At 45.2% G+C, this 16044-nt stretch overlaps 1 protein-coding gene across 2 annotated transcripts in view; it reads right to left on the reverse strand.

Moving 5' to 3' along the window:
• The window catches only part of ROR1 (receptor tyrosine kinase like orphan receptor 1), a 152348-nt gene that overhangs the window by 15409 nt on the left and 120895 nt on the right, over nucleotides 1-16044 (reverse strand). The window lies entirely within an intron of this gene.

Raw genomic sequence — 16044 nt, forward strand, 5'->3', positions numbered from 1 at the left:
ACACCTCGGCTCTGCTTGAGCTCCCAGCAAAAACGAGGAGCCTAATGAAAATTTGCTGATATTTCCTTTGTTATTCCTGCCCAGCCCATCCATGGCTCTCAAACTGGGATAAATGATACTGGAATATCCTCGGGACGATGACAGCCGGGTAGGGAACAGGTTACTTCCTTTGTGTGCAGAATTGTCCCTCCCCCAGATGCCAAAAACCCAACAGCGGAATCCCACAACGCCTTAATAAGGGAAAAATCAGAGCTTTTTTTTTTTTTTTTAATCAACTCTGCCATTAAGTTTAACAAAAGCCACTTTCATCCCCTCCTGAAGACCTTGGCTGTGAGAGCTTGGAAATGCAAATTCCCCGGGGGCTCTTTGAAGCCGCGCGTTCTTTGTGCGGGGAGCGCAGGCAGCGGCCGCTCCCGGTGCCCGGTCACCGCCGGCTAATGGGATTAGCGGGGACAGGCGCTGGGATCGCCTTCCAGGACAGCCCAGCCACCCCCGGGCTCCCAGAGCAGCGTCCCGGGATCCCCGCAGAGCGCTCAGCGAGAAGCCAAACCCCGGGGATTAAGCGCAGTAATTTATGAGTGTGAAGGAGAGGGGGTGGGAAAAGAGGGATGGGAGAGATGGAAACGGGGGCAAGGAGGATGGAGAGGGGCTGGGAACACAAACCCTGTCAGGAAGCACTGGGGGAGCTGGGGGTGCTCACCTGGAGAAAAGGAGACTCAGGGGTGCCCTCCTCGCTCTGCACAGCTCTGAAAGGTGCCTGTGCTCAGCTGGGGCTGGGCTCTTTCTCCAGCACCACTGACACAACCAGAGCACACAGCCTGCAGCTGCACCAAGGGAAATTCAGGTTGGATATCAGGAAAAAGTATTTTCCAGAAAGGGTGATAAAGTTCTGGAATGGCTGCCCGGGGAGGTGCTGCAGTCACCATCCCTGGGTGTGTTTAACAAAGCCTGGATGTGGCACTGGGGGCCAGGGTTGAGTTGGGGTGCTGGGGCTGGGCTGGACTCCATGGTCTTGGAGGTCTCTTCCAACCCAGTGATTCTGTGAAACCTCCTCCACGGCCACCTAAACTGGGAAATCGGTGGGAAAGGCTCCAGGTTTCCCTGGATGATGGTCCCAGGGTGTTCCCAAGCACCTTGGAAGCTGAGTTGCAAAAGCACAACATTTAACTGCCAATTAAACTCTTCATTAAGAGCCCCAGGGAAGGCTGAGGTGCCTCAGGGATTCAGGTAACAAAGACACCTGAGATGCAAGCAGGGATCCACAACCACAGCCTGGGCTTCCTGCAGGGGCTCAGCTCTGGTGACAAAATCTTTATTCTGCTGGCTCTTGAAGAGAAAAACTGAAACCTGAGCTGAAAAACCCCAACAGCAACTGCAGGCTCTGGAGTTGAGTTCATCCTCTCATTAAATGCCCAGATAGGATATAATTAATTAGCCGTTTATTATTTTTATGGAGTGATAGCATCATAAAATCCATAAGGTTGGAAAAGGCTGCTAAGATTCAGTCCAACCATTCCCCAGCACTGCCAGGACCACCACTGACCACGTCCCCAAGTGCCACACCGGCAGGGATTTTAAATCCCTGCAGGGATGGCGACTCCACCACTGTGCCCATGTCTGACCACCCTTTATGTAAAGCAAATTTCCAAAACATCCACCCTGAGCTCGCCTGGGGCCGTTCCCTCTGCTCCTGTCCCTGTTCCCTGGAGCAGATCCCGACCCCCCGGCTGTCCCCTCCTGTCAGGAGCTGTGCAGAGCCACAAGGGCCCCCTGAGCCTGCAGGATAAATTTACCATGGAATTTCACTCGGGGACGGCACAAAGGCTCCCCCAAGGCCGGGCAGTGAGCAGGGACACCAGCTCACCTGGCTGGAAATGCCCTGAGGAGAGGGATTTTGCAGAAAATCTCAGGAAGAAAGATCAGAGTAAAGAGGAAGGGCCGGGATGCCACCAGCTCTGCCCTGGGGCTGCATCCAGGGAATTCCCACAGGGAAAACAGTGATTAGAAGCTCCTGAGGAGCAGGAACTACTTAGGATTGTTTTGGAAATCAGCTCCATAATGGGCAGAAGGGTCAAACAAATGAAAGGAACAGGAACATCAGGGTAGGACAGAGGGACCCTGAGACTCCGCGGTCCCCCGGCCTCAGCTGGGAGGTGACAGGGACAGAGAAAGGGCTGGCAGGCTCCCCTGTGGAACACAGGGTCTGGGGACAGCCACAGCTCTCCAAACCCTTATCCCACCGAACAGATGCTGCCGAGCTGATCACCCTGTGCTTTCCAGCATTCCACCCCACCCCATCCCATCCCAATCCAGCCCAGAACCGACACGAAACCCACAGAAGGATCCTGCAGCTCAAACACATTCCCCACCTCCTGCTGCCCCCTGGCAGCGTCTGCCTTCAAACACTGCTATTTGCAGCTTTGGCTTTAAACACGCATATACAGGGTTTGGCTTTAAACGCAGCTATTATCAGCTTTGGCTTTAAACACATCTATCAGGTTTTGGTTTTAAACACAGCAATCGGTTTTTTGTTTTCAACACAGCAATCGCTTTTTGGTTTTGAACACACATATCAGTTCTTGGCTTTAAATACACCTATGGGTTTTAGCTTTAAACACACCTATCGGTTTTTAGCTTTAAAGACAGCTCTCAGTTTTTAGCTTTAAACACAGCTCTCAGTTTCTTGGGATCAAGGCTGAGCCCGCATTCCTTTCCCACTGCCCGTGCCTGGCATCCCTCACCTGCTCAGTGTAAGGAATCACCTCATCCCTGCTCCCATGTGTTTCTGCTTCTTGAGCCTGATCCCGCACAAGGAAGGGTCCCTTTGGCTCCAGCGGGATGGAAATTAGGCCTGGCCCAGCAGTTAACGTGTTAATTAACTTACAGCCGAGTTTAAATCCTGATGATTAAGCCCTAAGGAGCTGGAAGTCAGTGCGAGCCTGGAGGCGGTTCAGGTTGGGATGGGTTTGAGGCACTCGTGCAGATTCTGCTGAGTGGGGAGGGCAGGAGCAACCCGAGCACAGCACGGGTCTGGGGTCTGGGGTCTGGGGTCTGCCAGCTGCCCCACACCTCACTCCTGTGGAGTCTGCTGCTTTTTTGCCATGGTTGGGATTAAATGCACAAAATGGAATTTCTTGTTGGGACTCAGATGTTTGTTAGTTCCTACCTCTGTCACATCTCACAAACCTGAGTTCCACAGCACGAGTGGCCTCTGCCCCAAAACCTCCATCTTGCTTTATATATATTACTATATGTACCTAGTATTCTAGTAATATATAAAACTTAAATCTCAATTATTCTATTAATATATAAAACTTAAAACTCCAAGTTTAAATAAATAAAAAATAAAATTAAAATATAATTTAAAATTTTTAAGAAAATATATTTTGTATATATAATATAGAAACCTTAAATTTTAATTTTCCCACCCTGTGATGTTACACACTTCTGTTCAATCTCCACACCCACAATCCCAGTTCTGTCATTCCATTCTGGAATCCTTCTCCACAGCCTCAGGTCAATGCAGTGTTCTCCTGGGGGTCAGTGCCTGCCAGCACAGAAAGTCTGAAATTCTCAGCACACAGTATTCCAACAGGTTCCTGCTCCTTGCACTGCCTGCACCCCACAGGGCCCCTCTGAGCACTGGGTGAAGGACAAAGAGCTGGATTTTAATCACCAACAGATGACTCAGCACTGTTAAGATTCTTTCTCTGCAGATTTGGTTCCCACTCTGTTTTCTGTTTCACTCTGTCAGTATTCCCAGCCTGGGTGTTGCTTTTGGATCCTGCTGCACTTCCCCCGTGACAACACCTCTGGCTTGGTTAATAATAGCACCAAGGATTAATTTACACCGTGCTCAGGTGTCTCTGAGGGTCTGATTGCTCAAACTCACAGAAAGCCAAGCAGGAGCTTTGAAGGGTCCACAGCCAAAATCTCCCAGATCCCCCCCAGCCCAGCCCATGCTCTGATTCCATCTCTTTATCTCAGCTGCTCCTGGTGTGAGGCTCCAGTGAATCCAGGGGCTGATCCCCCTCCCAGAGCAGCTCCTTTCTGAAATGGGGCAGAATTTCTGCCTCTGCAGCTTTTTGGGCATCCCCATGCAGACAAACATCAAGAATCAGATTGCAATATTGATTTCATTGGTTCACACTGAGCCTGGAGGGGCTTTGTGGCACCACCTCCTCTGCAAGTGGGTCCTGAACACAAACCACAGTTCTCTGTCAAACTCCACAACACCCTGAATTTTCCTTGCCAGCCTTTTTTTTCTAAATTACCAGAAATCGCCCAGATTTAAACAACATTTCCAGCAAATGCCAACAACAAGTTCAGGAACAAGTCCAGTTCAGCAAAAGCTTTGTAGCCAGGCTTTAATGTGAGTTCATTTAGAAGAATTTAATATATGATAGAAAAACTGAACCTGTGAGATCATGTTGTATTTATTTTTACAATCCAATATATTAAAAAGCATATTTTAGAGATGCTGTAATTGTGTGGTCATTCCTGCCACACCCCATGGATTTCCTTTCCTTTCCTTTCCTTTTTCCTTTCCTTTCCTTTCCTTTCCTTTCCTTTCCTTTCCTTTCCTTTCCTTTCCTTTCCTTTCCTTTCCTTTCCTTTCCTTCCCTTCCCTTCCCTTCCCTTTCCTTCTCTCTTCCCATTTTTGCCTTAAGGAGGATTTAAATGAGTACCCTGCAAGAAAGAATCATAAATACAGGACTAATTTGGATATCTTGAGCAAAAATGGCCAAAGGAGAGAACACAACAAGGCAAGACAAAGTCCCAAACGTTCTGAGTGTCCCAAAAGCCAGCATGAATTAAGGTGTAAATGCAGAGAAAATTGATTTATGAGAATTAACCAATCTGAAGAGCAAAAGCAAATAAATGTTGAATTATCTCCCAGATCTACCAAGTGGAGATGGAAAAGTTTTGGCTCTGGGGGAAGACTGCAGACATTTTTTTTCACTGACAAAGTGAAAGACATTTTGTCTTGCCATTAATTACAAGGTGTAGCAATAAATTATTTTTATGGTTACGTACACCCGGTGCCCCCTCTCTGTATAAATTATTTGTACATTGTTAAATAAATTATATTTTGTTCCTTTCTTGTGTTCCAGCTTCACACAGGATGAAATGAAAGGGTTTTGACTTGGCAGATCTCCCTTAAAGCAAACAGATGAATAAAATTCCCTCATACTTTCCAAAGAGCAAAACCCAGTTGCTTGTGCCTCACTTGGAAAATGGGAACACCTTGGCTCTGTTTCATGATAATATTTCAGCAAATTTCTGCACTTCACTCTGCAAAAAAAGAAGAGAACTGCCCAGACCTCCACGTCATTGTGTAATTTAGGGGAAAATTCTGGGGAAAAAAAGCTGTTGCTGTTTGGCACCCCTTGAAAGGCACGGGGCAGCCAGGGTGGAAATGGGTCACTGGGAAAGCAGAGGCAGAGAGTAAAAAATTCATTATGCTGTGCTTTGACATCACTACAGAGTCCCATAGCACTTCTGAATTATTTAATAGTAATAATAATAATAATAATGCAGCCTAGTATAGTGGAAAGTGTCCCTGCTTCTGGCAGGGGTTGGAATAAGATGATCTTTAATGTCCTCCTCAACCCAAACCATTCTAGTACTCCGTGATTAAAAAAAAAATAGCAATAATTAAATAAGATCTGCCTAAGGAATGGCTTTACTTAGCTGTTACCTCACTGTTCAGACTGATGGCTGGTTTGAATGATGCCTCCAATCCAGGTATGGATAAATAATCCAAAATTCCTGTGGGTTTGGGATGCTGGCTGAATGGATTTGCAATGGGATGGCAGCAAGGAGACCAGGCACATTAGGGCCACAAATTAGAGCTAAATATTGACCAAAAATCCATAAATCAGCCTTGACATTCAGCTTCAGGGATGTTTTTTCCTCCTACACGTCCCTTTGCTGACACAGCTCCTGCTGTGTCCAAGGGCAGTCCCTGCAGGGTGGCTCAGCAGCTGCAGCTGGACAGGGAACAGCCCTGGGAGCAGGGTTTGGATCTTTCTGGCACATTCCTGACACCGTGACTCAGGATGGACTGCAAATCAGATCTGCAGAGTTATGGGAATGGCAGGAGCTCCTGGCACTGGTGCTTTGTTTGACAGAGCCATTTTCGGGGCACCTTTGGAAGCTCAGCCTGTCCAAGTTTTGAAAAGAGAGGGGAAAAAAGGTGAAATGTTTTTGAAGAGCAGTCAAGAGGGATAAGATTACAAGTGCTGAATGTTGCCTCCTCTCTCAGAGGAGAAAACTCCCAGAAAAATCCCCTCCCTCCTGCTGGATTCCCTCCTGGAGCCACAGGGGTCTCACCCACCCTTGCCCACCTCTCATCGGGCACAGAGCTCCAGGCAGGAGATTGGGGTGGAGCTGCCAATTCTTCCATCCCAAAAAATCCCATAAATCTGCCCTGAGTGATCCCAGACCCCGTGGCTGAGGGTCTGAGGGGCCTTGGGAGGGGATGGATGGGGCTGGAGCCCATCCCATGCTCATCCATGTCCTACACACTGCTGGGAGCTGGACACCAAGGCAAAGGGAGGACACTTCCTTTAAGAGAACATCCTTCAGTTTTTTTTCCAAATCCCTCTAGCTGGGAGGGAATGTTCAGAATTTAGGGCCCAATTATGCACATTTTGGTTAGACTTGAGAAGGTTGCCCAACCCTAAATTCTGAAAATTCAGATTCTGATGTTGTAGAAAGCAACACCCAACCCTTCCTGGGTATCAGAATACTGCAAATGCAGCTTTGAACTCTTCAGACTGATGGAAAAACCTGCAATATTGAACCCCACAAAATGAATTTCAGCCCATTTTATCTCTCCCTAACTCTTTCCTGCTTTCCCTTATTCTCTGGAGTCACAGCTTTATTTCTGCTCCTCCCTCCCCTCTCCTTCCTCCTAACATTTAATTTGTCTTCTGTGCCTCAAATAGTTCTTTCTTCTGGTGACCTAATATTTTAACCTTAAGCATGATGAGAAACAGACTTCACAAACCTGACACTTGAATTAAAAGTGAAACACATGCCTCAGCACAAGTTAATTAAAAATAATACCTATAATATTAGCTTGTTTAAGCTATTATTTGACCAGAAATTTGCACCCATCAATAAACGGAGTCCACAACTGCTGCAAAAATAACAGCAAGCTCCAAGTTACCACAAATTAGTTGGTTTAATTATCTTTTTATTTCACAGATAAAAAGATCTCCCTGATAGGAGTGGGCAGCCAGGGAGGAGTCAGGCTCTGCTCCCAGAGAACAGGATGAGAGGAAACAGCCTCAAGCTGTGCCAGGAGAGGTTTAGGTTGGATATTGGGGAATTTCTTTTAATGGAAAAGGTGATCAGGCATTGGGACTGGGGATGGTGGAGTCCCCATCCCTGCAGGGATCCAAAATCCCCGTGGATGTGGCACTTGGGGATGTGGGGTAGTGCTGGGGGTGGCTGGAATCCATCTCAGAGGGCTTTTCCAAGCTAAACAATCCCATGGCTCTGTGGAATTCTGCCACATTCACATTTCTGAAAAATCCTTTCACCCAGGATTCTTCTCCTGGGAAGCTGAGAAGCCTCAGAGAAAAAGGAAAACAATATTATCTCATTTGCTTCTCCTGTGTTCTACAGAATTCCAGACTTCTTTAAGAAAATGGATTTTCCTGAAGAAGCTTGCTGGGAGCTAGGCCTGGCTGGGATCACAGAGCTTTCCCCAGCAGTGTGGGATTGTTGGGTTTAGGAGCATCACAAACTTGAGCTGGGGTTAAATCCAAACCCATTTTTCTGCCCCCCAAATCAGCCCCTGCCCCCCAAATTCCTCAGCTGGGAATGGCCAGAGCTTTAGAGGGATCCCCACGAGGATCCCAAACTGGGAATGGGCTCTGGAAAGATCCTTTTGGAGATAAGAAACTCCTTCTTAAGACAACAAAACCAGGGAAAATTGGCTCCAGCGGGAATGAGGAGCTGTCCCTCAGTGCCCTCATGGAAATGGGATAAGGCACAAAGAAAAAACCTGTTTGTTTTCCTTAAAAACATTTCCCCTCTCTCTGGAGGCTGCTCAGACCTGAGTGAAGCAGCCACACTCCAGGAACCACCCTGGGACCAAGCCTCCCACATTTCATGAGACAGGGCTAGAATAGTCAGAATTTAGGACTCAATTATTCACATTTTGGATAGCCTTGAGAAGGATGCCCAGCCCTAAATTCTGAAAATCCTGCTTTGAGGAGAGAATTGTGAAAAAATGGCAGTTTTCTACTCAAAAATGGGACAAATCCCTCCCAAAACTTCAGTTTCCAGGAAAAAACCCAGCCAGTCACTGCCTCTTCCTCATGTTAGCCCAAAAAAGTGAGTATGTTCCAACACAGCTCCCTGCCTGTTTTCTGGCAGCAGCATTAAAAGAAGTATTAAGTAAATGCTACACTTTTTTTTTTGTTGGAAACATCTAATTTTTCAAGGCCAACCAGTTTGAAACTCTAGAAGTTTAAATTGTTTGTCTGAGTCTGTAGAAAACATCTAAAATGCTGTCCCTTCACAGCCTTTTTACAGCCAATAATTGGTATTCAAGGTGAAAAAAACCCTTTTTTCATCCCCCACAACAAGCACATTTTAAAATTCATGTAGCTGAAAATGCACAAATTTTTCTGGACTTAAGTTTTAGGATATGGAATTTATTGATATTTCCCAACACATAAAACTATCTCAATTGCTTTATTTAGTTTTATTTTATTATTGCAGTGTGCCAGCAATTGAGAATAGGAATCCCCTGGAGGTTTGTATTAGAAGGAATTATGGTAATGTGCCACTGGGACATTATTTAATGGACAATTTTGGACAAATTTATGGACAATTCTGGACAAAATTACGGACAATTTTAAAAGGCATTTTACACATGATTATTGGGGTGTTTTGATGCAAATTACAGCATGTCTGCCAGACTTCCTACCTGTGCCACCAGCATTTCAGCTGCAAATCTGGAATTAATTGGTATTGATAAGTTCAAATGCATGATATGGCTGACATTAATGCATTCTCCCCGTGGAAAAATATTATTTAAGATTACAGGCTTGTTTCTAGAACCTTGTTTTAGTAACATCTGTTCTGGCAGTTGCACTGGATCGAATTTTAAAGCTGGGTTTTATCTCAGAAAATGTGAAATGCTCAGATCAATACTCACTCTTATGGTGCTCTTGTAACATAAAACATGGATTTTGCAATGCATAAAAACCTGGAGGATTAAGCCAAACATCATTTAAAAGGCAGGCACGCCCCCCGTGCATGCAGCATTTAGAGCTGGAAATCAAAGGAAACTCTGATATTCCTACCCTGCTGCTCCTTTGATCCAGCCTAGGAACTTTATTTTGGCAAGACCACGATTGCCTGTTTTGTCTGCAATGCCAAGGATGGAGTAACAATCCATGTTATTCATGGGAAAATACGGAGTTGAAGCCCAGAGTTCCTCAGGTTTATCCCCACAGGGCTGAGACTGGACCCCAAAACATCCCCAGAGCCTTCCCTCACGTTTATCATTGCTGGAATAATATTTTCTCTCCTTTTCTCTTGCTCCTTCCCAATCTCCATAAGATGGGAACACTCTTGGAAGGGCAAATCCTCATCTGATAATCCTGGGCTAATTGGAACCCATTGGGGAGGAAAAACTGACACCACCAAATTTTAAATAAATGCTGCAAAAATTGCCACGAGGAGCAAAAGCCAGACAAGGAGATTTCCAAAACTGTCAGAGCTGCCAACAGTGCAAAAGAGGCTTTATGAGGCTTTCAAGTCCAAGATGAAGAGTCTCTGCTGTAATTCATGTTTGTTTCTTACCAGATGGAAATGGTGGAACTGTCACCAGAGTTAAATGTGTTAAAAGAGTTAAATTTATCATTTAAATGCAATAAAACAGTTTCTGTTCCAAAAGTGGATAAAGAAGATATTAGAGAGGAATTGTTACAGCTAAATAATTTTAGCTTTAGGTTGAGGCAATTTTCATCCCAAAGATGTTCAGAAGAAACCTGTCCATGATCTCTGCAGGATATCCTGGGCTGTCCACACTCCCACCCATCCTGGGAAACCCAAATCACTCCACATCTGCTGGCCTTACAGCACCCAAGCCAAACCATGGAATGGCTGGAATGGAGCCCAAACAACTCAGGATTGGAAGTGGGGGAAATTCCCAGGAGCTTGTGGAAAAGTGACCTCTCAGGGTCACCTTGGCAGAGTCAGGAGCTGGGCTGTAAAGGGAGGAGTGGTTGAACATTTTGGATCCTAAAGGGGCACTGACCCCATGCACGAGCATGTTCAGAAGTTAAAGACAGATCAAATCAACATGACACCTTTTTTCCCCAAAGTTGTGCCCCAGCTGATTGAAAATCACCAGAAGTGAGCAATACCCAAAGAGAGAAGTTCTGCAACAGTGGGGACTGCAACGGTCCTGATGCCTCAGGTTTTGGGTTTTCTATTTTCAGACTCTGAGCTGCTTTAGTGTGTGGGGCTGGGTTCATAGGAGGGGATGGTGAGCTCTGTGCACAGAGCAGGGAGACAAAACAATTCCTGCTCCAGCTGGGCACCAAGGACAAATGATCCAAATCTCAGGCCAGGAGCACAAACCCCGTGGGCTGCAGAGAGAAAAACAAGCAGGATGGGAGTGCAGGGGCTGAGCTGGAATTGGACACTGAACTGCAATGTGCACATGGAGCAGAGCTGATCCCAGGGAGAGACCCCGGGAGCGCTCGTGCATTTTGGGACCATTTGGGTTCATCTTGGGGGCAGCCCTGGCTGGGCTCTTGTGCTGCCCGAGGTGGATCCATGGAGGAGATCCTTTGAATCAATCCCTGCTTTATTCTGGAGCTCTGGCCAGCCTCTGCTCCAGGGCAGCCTGCACAAGGCATCAGTCCATTCTCACTTTAAGCCCCCCAAATCTCTAAACCAGCTGTGACCCTTGAAAGGGGACTGCCTTGCAAAATGTTCTAGGTGCTAATTGCTGGGCAAAATAATGTGTCCATTCATCTGGAGCAAAATCAGGATGGAGAGAAAATTTATTTGTTTAAAGTAAATTCACCCACACAAGAAATTTGGCTGGGGAACCACGGCAGGGTAACATTTGTGATTCATTTTTGCTGAGCACTGATCTTGGCTGGCTCAGGCACCAACAACAGCATCCAAATACCAGCTCAGATGATAAGCACTTTCCTTCCTCACCCAGGTAACCACACATGTTTTCCTGTTAACAAGATCAATAAACTTGACACACTCAGAAATGGATGATTAACTCCTTTTACAGTATTTGAGGTGGCCCGGGGTTACTGCTTTGAACTGCCAGAGCTGGAACGTCAGGAGTGGTTTTAATTATCAGGATAAATAATGTAACACCTTATAATCTTCTCCCTTGCTCTGCAGGACTTTGTGATGGAGCTGCACACACTGGGAGTGAGTAGTAACGACACACAGCCTGGCTGAGCAGTGATGTTATCCCTGTAGGAAAACTCATTCCCAAGGTTTCACACCCTACTGAAGTCATGAAAGGCCCTTGGGTCACTACAGATTTACTCCCATTTTAATGTTTTTATTAGGCTGAATAAACACTTGTTCCAACACTGGTTCTTCTGAAGGCTGCAGAAGTCTGGAGTAAAATCTTAAGTCGAGCTTGGGATGAGTTGAAATTGAAAAAGACTAGATTTAGATGGAATATTGGGAATTAGGAATTGTTCCCTGGGAGGGTGGAGAGGCTCTGGAACACGTCCCCAGAGCAGCTGTGGCTGTCCCTGGATCCCTGGCAGTGCCCAAGGCCAGGCTGGGGTGGTGGAAGGTGTCCCTGCCATGGGATGAGCTCTGAGGTCCCTTCCAACCCAAACCATTCCATGATTCTGAGGGAGGGAGGCTCTGCAGCTGGGACAGGGATCTCCAGGGACAAGCTGAGGTCCAGGACCCTGCTCTGGATGCCAGCCTGGCAAAGAGCAAAGGCTCTGAAGGGGAGCAGAACCCCAAAGTGCCCATGGAAAGGAAGGATTTCCATACAGACAGAGAGGACTTTTCATGTGGCTGAAAGAACGCCAAGGACAGGAAATAAATCCATCCCACAGAGCCACAGACGCTGCTTCTCCCCCTGCCAGTGCCCTGGCTTGCAAGGCTGTAATTATTATTATGATTATTATTATTATTATTATTATTATTCCTACTTTTTGTTCTCCTGAATAATTCCTACCACAAGCAACCAGAGCTTTCACCACTGTAATATTTGAAATGTTTCATCTTCAGTCATTTTCCAGCCCCCTGGAAGCGAGGCTGGCAGATAAACCAAAACCTGCTGGAAGCTGTGCCCAGAGCTGAGCTTTGGATCTGCTCATCCTCCAGCAGATCCCTCAGTGCTCCTCCTTTCCCTGGTTCCCCACCAACACAAAACCAAAAGAGCAGGAGAGGATTTGTTTAAGGAATATCAGCAACAGCTGGGCGCTGAAGTAAAAGCACAAAATGAGACAGAGATTGAGATTTGCCTGGTGAGATTTTACTGCTGGCTTGTGTGAGAGGTTTCACTGTGACCACAGAAACATTACAGGCCTTTAAATAGGATTTCCCTCCTAATTAAAGGCCTCATGGCCCAGGGGAACCTCAGAGGTGACCTCAGATGTTGTAAGTGGGCTCTGAAATGTGTGAGGAGTTCTTTATTCCACCCTTCCACCCAGCCACTCCCAGGAAAGTTCTAGAGCAGCATTTGGCCACCAGACACTGCAGGGATTGAAGCAAAACAAGAACTTTGAAAGCCACTTGTTCCACCTGAGAGATGTTCCATTTTCTCTTCCAGAAAACCCTAATTAAGTCACAATTTCATTTGTCAGTTTTCTGATTCAGTTACACTGAACTCATGACAGCCAGACACCATTTTACACCATTTCACACCCAGGTTATGGAATTATTTCCCTTCTTCCCTCCTCCACCTACAGCCCTTTCCACTCTTCCCCAGGAGTAAAACATTGGGCACTAAAGGCACTGGGGACCAGAAAAACTCAAATTATCTGTTCTCCTGCAGCACTGAATCCTTGAAATGACTCTGAACCCACCACAGGTTGGGGAGGGAAAACAAAAACGAACCTTGTTTTCAAATAATTTAACTTTTTATTTTATTTTTTAACTGCATAAGGTAGACCAGCAAATGCCCAAAACAGAATAGAAAGCTCCCAAAGCCTGGGACTGAGGTGCATTTTCCACTGTAAAATACAATCTTTGTCCCCAAAACAACACTTCCCACCTCTGCTTTAGCAGCTCTGCAGTGACAGGTCGCTGAAGAAGGAACTGGGTTGGATTCACAGCTCAAACAACAGATCAGTGATTTTCCTGTGCTGCCTCAAGCATAACAAAAATCAGGTTTAATCTCTTGAATTAGAGACTCCCTAAAACATCACTTTTTATTTGTGCTCTTTGAGCACACATCCAGGCCAAGTCCTTCCAAAGCCAGGCTCTGCTGAGCCAGGACTGAGCCCCGAGCCAGGCCAGGATGGCTGAAATCCATTGTCACTGTAATATTGTCAGCTCTTTCCTCACAGCCTTCAGGCTCAAAGAAATCCCTCTAAGCCACTTAAAATGTCCTTCTGATTGGAGCTAAAGGAGAATTTTTTGATTAAACGTGCCTCAAAGAGCAAACCCCACCTCCTGAGCGTGGAATGCTCCATAAAAACCCAGTGCTTTGGCCCCAAGTGCTGCTGAGAGCCTTTAGCAGCTCCAGCAGGGATTTTGGGGTTGGCTTCAAAAGAGCTGTTACCTGGAATGACCACATGAAATATGGGAAAAGCAGATTATTCCCCTGCTCTGAAGCACTGCCAGCATCTCCCCCTCTCTGCTGGGTATGGGGCTCTGCAATTTTCATTTGCCGACACAAATGCTTGATGGCCTCAGCTTGGTTTCAGCAAAAATAAAATCAAAGCTTGCTTTTATTAATAAACAACAATAATTATTATATTAATATTCATTCCATATAGAAATAATTTATTTTTATTTATTAATAAATCATAAAAGCAAAGTTTGGAAGCTCAGGATGTTTAATCCAATGCAAGAGTTTTGTTTCCAAGCAGGCTTAGCTGCAGCCTTAATGTGGAGTTTAGGAACACAGCTCCCCTGTCCTGGGGGGTGAAATCCAACCCAGACAAAAAGGGTGACACCCTGGAAAAAGGGGCACATTAAAGCATTAATGGGTCTTGGGTTTGAACTTTTTCTTGTTATGATTATATGTGTGAGATGGTATTTTTTGTTTGCACTTAGATGTTCATTAGTTTTTATTTATATTACAGTTTTATAAACTGTGAGTTTTATAGTATTTTACATTCATAAACTAAAAAAATTAAGCTGTATTTATTTTTTCATAAGTTTTTTTAAGGATAAACTGTTTAATTAAGAAATTATAATTAAATTATTTTTATTTTAAACTTAATAACTAATTACTTGTGGTTTGTAATGTGGACTTTTAAATTTAATTATACAATATTACTTAAAGTTATGAAGAAGAAGGTGAAGAAAGAGGATTAGCTTTATATACATTATTATATTTTAAAACTTTAAGTTTTCTACTATGTGATATTACACACCTCTATTGAAACAACACACTTTTAATTTTAGTTCTATCATTTAATTTTGGAAGCTTTCTTTAGTGTTTTAGGTTAAATGTAGTGTTAAGGTTTGTCAGAACAGAAAGTCTGAAATTCTCAGTAACCAGGGTTCCAACAAATGGAAACAATATTTGGCAGGTTGGGCTGTTTGGTGTAACTCACAAGACTGGGTTTGTTATTGGTCAGACCCAGACTTCCAATTGGGCTTAATGATATTTATTATTTTTTACAACAGCTGAAGAATATCTCCATGAACACAACAACCTGGAGGAAATGATCAGCAGAAAAAATGCAACTTTCCAGCCTTTCCTGATTTAACTTTTGCCTTTCTGTTGTCAAAATCTTCAAAATGATTCTCACTTTGCTCTTTTTTAAATAAATCAGGAAAACAGGCAGAGAGGCTGTAACTCAGGGTCAAATTATGTCATCACAGGATTTCTTTAGTGTTGTGGAAAGACTGATAACTGAGATATCCAATTAGAGAAAGGAAAGTTTATCCAATATCTGTACTTTACTTATCAGTCCCCTTGGAATCACAGATTTATAAAGGTTTGGAAAAATAACTGAGTTCAATAAATAACCAGGACCCTGGGAGGGATTTGAGAATTCCTTGGATCCAGGGTTAAAAAAGGCAATTAGGTCTTGATATATATATATAAAAATATGACTATAAATAAAGTCTGATACATAAATAAAGGCAATAAGGCTAGAATGACAGCACAAATGCCTCTTTCAGTGTTATCCTCACTCTCAACTCCCCCAGTCCCCAGGATGTGGCCACAAATCCCACATGCCAGGCCAGGGAATGCTGCCTGTGCGGAATTCTGATGGAAACACCAACCCCAAACCCCTGAAACCCGACTGCAGCGTTCCACAGGTGCCACCTCCACCCCAAACATTTATTCCCACTGCAGCTGCTCTGGGTGATCTGCACAGAAGGAAAACCAAGCCAGCTCTCAAAGGCACACTGTGCTTGGTGCTCCCCGTGCCCAAATCCTAATGCACTTTGCTCCCTGCTTAAAAAAATACTGGCACCTCTGTAATTAATTTGTTCTCAGATAATGCAGCTCTGTCTCCTGGGCCTTTCCCCGTGCCACGTGTGGGCAGGAGGGGTTTTTGTTTGCACTGCCCACAGATAAGGGAGCACTTCAGCTGCCATCTGCAGGAATTCTTATCAGACACCCTTTGAAAAGTCAAAAGCGCTTTCTGAGGTCAGTCTGTCACCAAACTCCGGGACAATTTCTTTTCTGTGGGTTTGCCACAGCGTAACAAAATACAACTTAAGGCTCTGCATGGAAAGAACTTGGCTGTTGGCAGCACTGCTCAGATGAAAACCAGTGGGTGATGCAGGGCCACAGCAGACAGGAGCAGGTGGATTTTGGGAGGGAATTCCTGCCTGGGAGGGTGGGCAGGCTCTGGAAGAGAATTCCCAGAGCAGCTGTGG

The sequence above is a fragment of the Onychostruthus taczanowskii genome, unplaced genomic scaffold (assembly GCF_017590055.1).
Source record: "Onychostruthus taczanowskii isolate IOZ18803 unplaced genomic scaffold, ASM1759005v1 scaffold7, whole genome shotgun sequence".
Taxonomy (NCBI): Eukaryota; Metazoa; Chordata; class Aves; order Passeriformes; family Passeridae; genus Onychostruthus; species Onychostruthus taczanowskii.